Source organism: Gigantopelta aegis, chromosome 10, assembly GCF_016097555.1.
Source record: "Gigantopelta aegis isolate Gae_Host chromosome 10, Gae_host_genome, whole genome shotgun sequence".
In the NCBI taxonomy this organism is placed as follows: domain Eukaryota; kingdom Metazoa; phylum Mollusca; class Gastropoda; order Neomphalida; family Peltospiridae; genus Gigantopelta; species Gigantopelta aegis.
The window spans coordinates 69,708,242-69,718,971 of NC_054708.1; positions in this window are offsets into that span (position 1 = coordinate 69,708,242).

Genomic DNA, 10,730 nt, shown 5'->3' on the forward strand with positions numbered 1-10,730 from the left:
CGCACAGCTACGTCCATCCCCACAAATGTTCTGTGGGATTCTTGAGCACATTGCTTGAACCAACCAGCCTCGGTGGTGTCGTGGTTACGCCCCATCGGACATAATGCTGGTAGGTATAACAAGTCAATGGGTAGGTGTAAGACCACTGCACCGACTTCTCTCGTACTAACAAGTTACCCACTGTCCTGGACACACAGCCCAGATAGCTGAGGTGTGTGCCCAGGACAGCATGCTTAAACTTTAATTGGATATAAGCACAAAAATAAGTTGAAATGAGCACACTGAGTCATGAAAGAACTTGTTTGCTAATGATAATCGGCATGGACACATTTTGTTACAACTCCTTAAAATTCATGTGATTTTAATTAACCGAGAACTTTCATATAAATAGAATAAGTTACAGTTGCTGAAAAATAAAATGTATTTTGGTGCCTGCTGTACATAACATAAGTGTAATTGAAAGAAAAAAGTGTAGGCCTGTTTTACACAAAAATTACAAACACTTTGAAACGGAAAGTGGTTTGTACGAAAACTAACATTCCTGACATTAAAGTGTTTAGTAGAAGATTATAAGAACTAATTTTTCTTCAGTAGTAAATGAAGATCCACCAAGTGTTAATTAGTAAAACATCTATGCAGACACTCCAGTCAAGAGAGTAGCTATTTTGCATGTTTTATAAATATACATGTGTATATATCCTTGCCAACCTAAAACAAATAAAAGCAGAAAGATATGTCTATACTGAACAACAAAAGAAATGTTAAAATAAAATTAATTGTCTTTCATTTTAATTAAATTATTAGGTTAGAATCACATTAGTTTTGTGTTGATTAAATAAATCTACATCTATGTCTTGTGAATATTTTACACCCATTTAGACTGTCTATTTTCAGAATTGATTTTACCATGAATTTGTTTTTTTCTAAAATTATTTTGTTATGTATTAATATATTGTACTGTTAACAGCACTGTCTTCTCTTTTTTATTTTTCGATCATGTATCACAATTACTGTATGTTAAACACCAAAATATAAACAGTGTGCTGCAGGGACATACATGTAGCGTGATCTGGACCTGGGAGGAAGTTCGATTATGAACCTAATGGACCCTTTTGTTATATTTTCCCTTCACCTGGTATATGAATAGCTTAATATTGCACTGAACTGACCGACCGATTGTGTTTTGTTTAATTTTTTATACTACCCGGTAGTATCTACAATGAAACATGATGTCAAGTTTTGTCCACCAAATAAAAAGTTTTAGCAAGTAAGAGGGATCCAGTTTTAAGATATTTCACTGAATATGTGTATACTAACTGCAATCTGTGATGATATTTTTCAGTGCATGAGGAGATTTAAAACCCTGATGATCTGGATATACTACGAGCACTTGATGTCAAGTTTGGTCCACCAAATGAAAAGTTCAACAAATCAAAGAGAAAAAACCTCTTACATCCAACACCAGGTGATGAGGATGATAAATTACATGAATAATACAGCATATCGGTAGTGATAATGAAGGAATAAATGTTTAATGACACCCCAGCACAAACTTACACATCGGCTATTGGGTGTCAGTAGTAGTGATAAATAAAGCGAATCCCTTCTAAATCGGACACTCACAGGGCCAGGTAGACAGTCCAGTTTTAAGAGATCTCGTGTAGAGAGGTTATCTTCTGTACTTATATTTAAAAAGGGACTGAAAATCAACTCGTTTTAATGGAATTACAGTTTAGAGAAGTTTTACTACGGTATATATGGATACATGTATCCAATTAAGGTTCAAATATATGTGTCGAGTACATTGTTATATAAAACATTTCCTTCATTCCATCATTAGTACTATAGTAGACAGCAGATGGATTTTTTGGTGGCTATATCTGCCATGACCATAACCTACTTTTAATGTACATAGAAATACACATCACTGTACTAGATATAGCAATAGTAGATATAGCACTAAGGTCAATGACAGTCACTTTTCGCACCCTTGTTTTGGCTGTGTTCACAATAAATAAAACATATCCAATGGTAATTTTTTGATATGATATATTTGACAAAAGGTACTTCTTATTTTTTTCATCTTTTAAAACTTAAACATAATATTTGTCCAGAATTATGAAAAATGAAAACATACCAACCTGTAAACAGCGTTGTCTGCTTGTTATAGAATTTTAACAGTTCTCAAGGTTAGTAGACCAATTTTTATTTTAATGTGGCAAAGCACTGTAATAATATAGCTAATTTTGAATTTGAATGACAGTATTCCAATGACATCACTTTGCATCTCCTTACAATAACCATAAACTGAATACATGACATTTCCGTTTTAAGAATGCTGGAAAAATTCCAATGCAAAACTTGCTATTGAAATTTTTTTGTTTGCACATTACTAATGTACCTGAATGTGTTTGAAGAAAATCTTGTGAGTAAAAAGTGATACCTTTTACTAAATATGGATTTCAAGTGAAATTGTGGTATGATATGTAGCCTATTTATTGTGTACAGAGCCAAAACAAGGGTGCAAAGAGTGACTGTCATCGGAAAATCTATATAGCTTCCTCTTTTTTTCAGACTTCCTACTTTCAAGCTGATGAACCTTCTGTTTATATGTTCCTGGTTATATTCTTGTAGTTAAACCTTTATACATGTATTTTTTAAATATTTACCAACATACAATAGTCAGTACTGTTTTGAGAACAATGCACATATAAAGTGGTGTTGTGGTTATGCCATCAGACATAAGGCTGGTGGGAACTGGGTTCGCATCCCGGTACCAGCTCCCAACCAGAGTGAGAGTTGATGGGTAGTCAATGGGTAGTTGTAAAACCACTATACCCTCTTTTTTTCTCTCACTATAACCGCAAACAACTAACAACTAACTCACTGAACAGATGGTCCAAATAGCTGATGTGTGTGACCAGGACAGCATGCTTGAACCTTAATTGGATATAAGCATGAAAATAAGTTGAAATGAAATGAATATGAAAGAGTTGATTGACCATAGCTGTGTGGAAGTTCACTATTCTCCCAAATGACTGGCTGTAATTTGTTTTTCTTTGACACCTAAAACGCAAATGCTTAACCATCGTCTGATAAATCCTCATGTTCACATGTGACAAAAAAACAACATCTTAATTCTCAATGTTACAAACTGCAGAACCAAAATATATTAAAGTAACAGACTCTAGTTTTTAAATACTTCGATGTATTTATCATTATTAAAGCCATTTTTGACAACTGAAATTAGACATTCCTTGCAGTTTATTGGTTAGATTATCGATTTCCATACATCTGAGTGTTTCTGGTGATCCTGGTGTTTGTAATACATGTGTACCATGAAAAGCATTTTCCAAAATTCTAAAAATGCATGTACATATATTTCTGAGAAGTAACAATTAAGAAGACAAGTTCTAGTCTATTTTTAAAGGGTATTTCCCGATTTCATCCGACGCCATATAACCATAATTAAAATGTGTTGAGTGCATCGTTAAATAAAACATTTCCTTCCTTCCTTCCTTCCCAATTTCATCATCACAGTCTCTTGTTTTACTCTGTTGTAACTTTATATGCATGTGTTACAGGTTTGTATAGATTAAACAAACTTGGTGTTCATGGGTTGAAACTAGGATCTGCGCCTTTAACATCACTAGATCCATCTAGTTTTCACAACATTCATTCCTTTATTTTGTTTATTTGGTGTTGCAAAGCCATTATTTGTTGAAACTTTCAAGGTTTGCGGCTGTTTGGAAATACTGTCACTGTTTCCACAATTACCAGTGGTTGTTAGGGCTGGAACTGGCAAGTGGTGATAAATGATTGGTAAATGTTTACAAATGTGTATGATATTGTTTGACTTTGCTGTTTTCAATATGGTGGTGTTGTCAACAAGCACAGATCTTTAAGAGATCACTGTCTAAAAATAGCTTACAGCCGGGGTTTTTATTTAAGTAGAAGTCAGCAAGGAAGATTATGTCAGTAAAAGTATTTTCACATTTTCACATCTATAAAGTACACTTACCTGATAATGTGGCATTAGCAAACAGGGATTGAGTTGCAGCACCTCTGAGTTTAAGAATGAACCCATTTCATGCCTCATTTCTTATACAGTTAGGGATAAAATGTGGAACCATATTGGTGTTTATAAGCATAATGGGTTGAATTTACAAAGCCTGTTTTTTGTCTTACATACTCACATACATTTACATCGTAACCATGCTTAATGCTTTAAAAACATCTGTGTGTAAGAAAACTCAGCGTTTAAGAATCAAAGTTTGGTTCACTACTAGTACTTGGTTCCAGAATGTTAAGGATTACATAGACCTTTGATTTGAATACATTAGAAATGTTTGGAGACGACAACATAATAAATATAGCAGGGGTAAAAGAGCCGAACTATGCTATAAGTATGATAGAAAACCAGAACCTTTTTTAAAATATAAAAAGCATAGTTTAAGTTAAAGCTTGTATTGTTTAATAATTCCAGTAGAGCATATTGATTCATAGATTCGGGGCAGGATGTAGCCCAATGGTAATGGCTAGCTTGATGTGCTGTCGGTCTGAGATCGATCCCCGCTAGTGGGCCCATTGGGATATTTCTCATTCCAGCCAGTGCATCACGACTGGTATATCAAAGGCCATAGTAGGTGCTATCCTCTCTGTGAGATGGTACATATAAAAGATCCCTTGCTACTAATGACAAAAACGTAGGTTTTTTTTCCTCTTTAAGACTATATGCCAAAATGACCTAATGTAGCCGATTATTAAAAATAAATGTGCTCTAGTGGTGTTGTTAAATAAAACAAACTTTTGATTAATGGATCATCAGCTCCTGGACTTCAAACATTTGCTCATCTTGACACAGATTGGTCAGGAGAAATCTGGTTGGCATGGGAAAAACATGATTAGTTTGCCAAGGAGGTTCTATCCTATGTCCCAAACACCTCACGAGAGCACTCTACCCATTGAGCTTAAACAGCATATAGTTTTCTATGTACTCCCTACCTCACCCATAAGAAGACATACTATGGTCATCATAAGTCAGTTATGATGCACTGGTTGTAAAGTGCATTTCATATCCTGTTCCTGGTCTGATAAAGATTGCTTTTTAGTCAAGATAATAAATAGCCAAAAGTATGTTAAAGGCACTGACCCTAATTATTAGACAGTGTAAACTATATTTTAATTATTACAAAGGATTTTACCATTAAATTACACATTGCTTACCTCTTTTTACTTAAATAATCAATTTTGGCAAATTCAGTGTGTTTCTGGCCATCATGTTGCTTTTGTATTAACTTAAACTACATTTGATAAAATAAAAATGGTATGTTCCTCAACTACTAAGAGTCCGTGATGTTAATATTGCTCTGTTAACCTGCATGCTGTATTATAATAGACCAGTAACCTTAAAACAATTTGAAACACTAATATTATTTTTGATCTCAACAATAATAATTATCATGACAACAATGTGTGTGCTTGCGAATGTTCTCAGATTTGAAATAATATGATTCTATTTTTACAGTTTTGTTTGTGAACAACAGTGCGTTTTACACGCTACATTGGTCTCTGGCAGGCATGTCTAATTTATAACACCCTTGTCTAAGAGTGTCATTATGGTGGAATTGAATGGTTAACTAAAGGTACTGAAGTTGACATTGTGGTGACAAGACAGCACCGACAGTCTTCGCTGTCAGTTCACCAAATGTTAGTGGCCCGAGGCGAGGTGATTTAATTTATTGGGTGTCCAGTTGGGTAAACCTCATTAGCTGACCGATGGTGGCACATTAATGAGATGACCATCAGTGTTTATTCTTTCAATAATAATCATTATCACAGTGCTTTTGTAAGGCACGGTCCCATTGGCTGAAATGGTATTGGTTTTGCTGCGGGACATTTTCCTAATTCAAAACATTCTTCTTGGTTGTGGTAGGGGGTGGGTGGGGGGGTGAGTATGGAGAATATTTGTTTACAATCATATTTTTGGTTAAGATGTAGTGTCTCATTGAATGTCCCCCATAAACTTCTCTTGCCAGTCAAGAACCTTCCCTCATGTATAAATTTATGCACATGTGTCAAGACAGTGTAACGTATTCCATTTACTTTTGTATGGAAATGATTAAATTGTTTGTTTATCATCTTACAATGGAATAGTTCCTGGCTTGTATTCAGAGAATACTTTTTGTAACAAGATGTGGCTGCTTAACACAGGTTAGACTGTATCTGTAATTACTGTACATCAGTCTGTTTGATTCTACGAAGGTAGAGGTTTCAGTATGCTATAGATTTGTAGTGTGTTCGACTGCCCTTGATGCATTCAACACCTTTCCCATTCCAACAAGTGCTCCACAACTGATATATCAAAGGATTTGGAATATGTAGTGCTGTCTTTAGAAAAGTAATATAAAAGATCATTTGCTGTTTTGTTGGAGGAGTAGATCCTTAAATTGCTGCATGTGTTTTGGTTATGAGTAGCATACGTGGCAGTTGTAGCTTTCCTTGTGATTAAGTGTCAGAACCACCATGTTTGAAGACACCATAAGTGCAGTAGTCTAAGCAGTACGTGAACTGCACTTTATCAAGTTCAGCTCTCTAAATCTGTATAATTTTCAGCAGCTGCAAATAACTATATTAAAAGACACCAAAATTGCAGTACCGTAGTCAAAAAGTACATGGGGACTCATTTTTCTTTTCTTTTCTTTTCTTTCACTTGTGAGGTTTTCCTTATCATGTTCAAATGTACATGTACATAGTTTAAAATGTACATGAAGATACATCTTTCTTTTCTTTTCTTTCATTTACGGTGAGGTTTTCCCTTTGAAGTAAAGCTGCACTTTAACACGTTCTGCCCTCGGAATTTTTATCATTTTGCAACTGAAATTTAATAGAAATAATACCAAAGTAAATACCTGATAATAATAAACATGTCATTGCAAATCACTTTTGCAACAGAATTTTGCAGTGGCACCGCTCACTGCTGAAGGGGCAGGATTTAGCTCAGTCTGTGAGTGTTCGTTTGAGGTGCTTGCATCGCAAGGTCGTACCACCATGGTGGATCCATTCAATTGATTGCATTTTTTCTTGTTCCAACCAATGCACCTCAACTGGACAAAGGCTGTGCTTTCTTGTTTGTGGGAAAGTGCATATAAAAGATCCCTTGCTGCATTAAGAAGAACGTAGTGTGTTTCCTCTAAGTATTATGTGTCAGAATTATCAAATGTTTGACATTCAATAGCCGATGATTAATTAATCAATGTGCTCCGGTGGTGTCATTACACAAAACAAACTTTTTTGCTCAGTGCTGATTGCCGTCGTGAAATTTGAGGGCTGCAAGTTTGAGTTTTGTGTGTGGTAATGCGAGTTTGAGACACAAGTGAACAGAGCTGTCAGTGTTCAGTGCAGTGGATTGACACCACTCGCAGTTACTGTTGCATGACACTCCAATCTATGGCACACCATGAGGGATGAATTTTCTCATTTGCCACAAAAACATGCATTCAATGGGACAGCAACAAACACCGTGACATGTTTTCACCTTTCATTTAGCTGGTTTTTCTCTCTCTAGTGCTACAGCTTTGGGCCATTTTATCATTTTGTAATGGCTCAAAGATTGAATGAATAGCTTCGTATTTTCATTTTTGAAATATATACTTGCTTCACTGGCTATGTGAATAATAGTGTAAACAACAATACCTTGAGGATTTTTTTTATCACAAATACTATTTAAATATAATATCCTGCATTTTTTCCCTGACTATGGCTCATTATAGCACTTTGCTGACATATTCTAATTTCATAAAAAAAATATACTTCTACAGTTTCACCAGACATTTTTTTTATTATATCAAATATAAACTTTCATAAAACTTTAATAAAAGCATTTAGAAGCCAATGGTATGTAACAAAGCATTTCCAAACACTAAATTTACATATATCCAATTACATTTGTACTTCATATACCGTAGTCATAAAGCTTAATTTGCATGTCAATCGGAAATTTGATTATTGCATGTAATGCTGCATAAACTTGTGATGATTAATGTTATATTTGGCAGATTAAGAATCCGTAAAAAAAATTAGCAATAAAATTATCTTTTGTAATGGTATCATAATACTTTAATATTGTGATAAATAATTTATACATATCTGAGAGCAACTATAGTTCAGATTCACCATTTGGAAATGTGGAATGGGATTCCACTGCACAGAAATCACATTCTACATGTAGTAGGTTCCTGGGAAATGATTGAATCTCCACACTTAGCAAAATCAAATGCAGCTTTAAAAAGAACAACTATTCATGCTATAAATAAGACAAAATCTGAATGAATGGTTTAAAACATATGAGAGAGCTATTGTTTTGAATCATGAATGAAATGAGCTATCCGATAACTTTCAAAATCTGAATGAATGGTTTAAAACATATGAGAGAGCTATTGTTTTGAATCATGAATGAAATGAGCTATCCGATAACTTTCAAAATCTGAATGAATGGTTTAAAACATATGAGAGAGCTATTGTTTTGAATCATGAATGAAATGAGCTATCCGATAACTTTCAAAATCTGAATGAATGGTTTAAAACATATGAGAGAGCTATTGTTTTGAATCATGAATGAAATGAGCTATCCGATAACTTTCAAATGCTATTAGGAGGATATCATGAGATACATGTATACTGGTTTTAAATTGCTTATTAGGGTCAGCAGGAATGTTCTCAATGACTGTGTAAACCTTTTTAATTGTCACTCATCACATACCAAACATTTGTTCTACCATTCATTCATTCATTCATTTATTCATCCATATGAAAAATATAGCGGGTTTCCTGTGATGACTAAGTGTCAGAATTACCATATGTTTAACATCCAATAGCCAATGATTAATTAATCAATGTGCTCTAGTGGTGTTGTTAAACAAAATAAACTTTAACTTCATTTATAGTTATATTTTCATGCTTATGTCCAATTAAGGTTCAATCACGCTGTCCTGGACACACCTCGGCTATCTGGACTATTTTGTCTAGGACAGTGTGTTAGTCATTCATTAATGGTTAGTTTGTGGTACCATACAGTGATATACCATATATGTTGGAGACGGATTGAAATTGAAAGATGATCAGATGATTGGTTGTTCAATAATGATTTAACCTAAATGTCAAAGTCAAACTGTCCACTGAAAATAACACTGGCGAACCCAGTTGCTACCTGATGTATAAATTAACTGTGCAAACACAATTGTTGTAAATAAGTTTTAGTTGAAAAAGATGCTTAAATTTCTTTTAAGTCTGTTTTTATAGGATATATATAAGAAATAGAGTATGTACATTCTATCTATTGGATATCATTGATTCATGGAGTCGAACACTGTTTTGCCAGATACCCATTTGACTCTGTGTTGTGCAGAGATACGGCCCTGATCATGTATTAATGTTTTGTCATTCAGATTTACAACTTGTTTAAAACAAAATCAATGTGCTCTAGTGGTGTCATTAAACAAAACAAACAAACTTTGTTTAAAAGATTTTCAACTCATGTTTTTTCAGTAGATATTTTTAGAAACAACTTATAAATAAATGGTATCTAATGGCCACTCATGTACTGTTTTGTTTCCTATTTATGACATCATAGGCAGAATATTTGCAGTAATCCGTTTGTTATCTTTTGGATATTCTCATGTTTATTCAAGTTACAACATTAAAGGTTAACTTTATAATGAAATAAATTTTTAAAAAGGCAAATATCGACTGGTACCATGCAGATCCCCCATGCATCACTAGTATGAGAAAGTTAAGTGTGTTACTGACATTCAGTGCCACAGTATTGACATTATCAGTCTCACATTACATTCCTGAGTTTGCTGCATTGTAAAATATTTCCAACTAATAAAATATTTCTACGATTGAACTTGCATATTAAATATATTTTCTTGTTTAGAATATCAGTTTCTGTATATTCAATGTATTTCTGGTCGTCTTAATATTTGTAAGAAGCCCAAACTGGATTTTGTCTATTTTTAGAAAATAAAATGAAATTTAACACAGTACAAATATTAGAACGATCAGAAAGATGTGTAATATACAGCCACTAATATTTTATGCAGAAAAATATATTTCATATGTAATTACAATCGTTAAAAAAGAATATGTTAGTCGATAACATCTTAAAAATTGCAGCAAACTCAGGAATGTCCCTTTAATACATACAGAATACTACATTAATTTTTGCTGGATAACATTTTAACAAAACAAATGAACTTCCCATGTTAACAATAGTTTGGTCAGATACCATGAGAAGTTCACGAGTTTCATAAAAATTATATCTAGCAAAAACAAGTGTGGTATTTTATTTATTACCCACCCTCAAATAATATAAAATTTTAAAATTGCTTTTAACATTACTCAGTGGGATGTGAATGCACACAGCTAAGACCAGTGAAGATTATGTCCGTTACCAAAATGATGTCATTTTGATACTAATCCACATACATGGTAGTTAAAAATATTCAGGGAAATATAATCAGTATGACACATGTGTCATAATGATTTTAGGTGCACAACGAATGACATAATTTTGGGAAGTGACATCTTAACATAATGCCACTTCTCAAGCCTTAGCTCTGTGTAAATGCTTACAAAAATAATGTCAGTTAAGTTTGAAACATTTTCACATGGTCCTAGCTTGTTATTTGTAAAAATAATATTATGGATAATAAAAAAATTATTACATT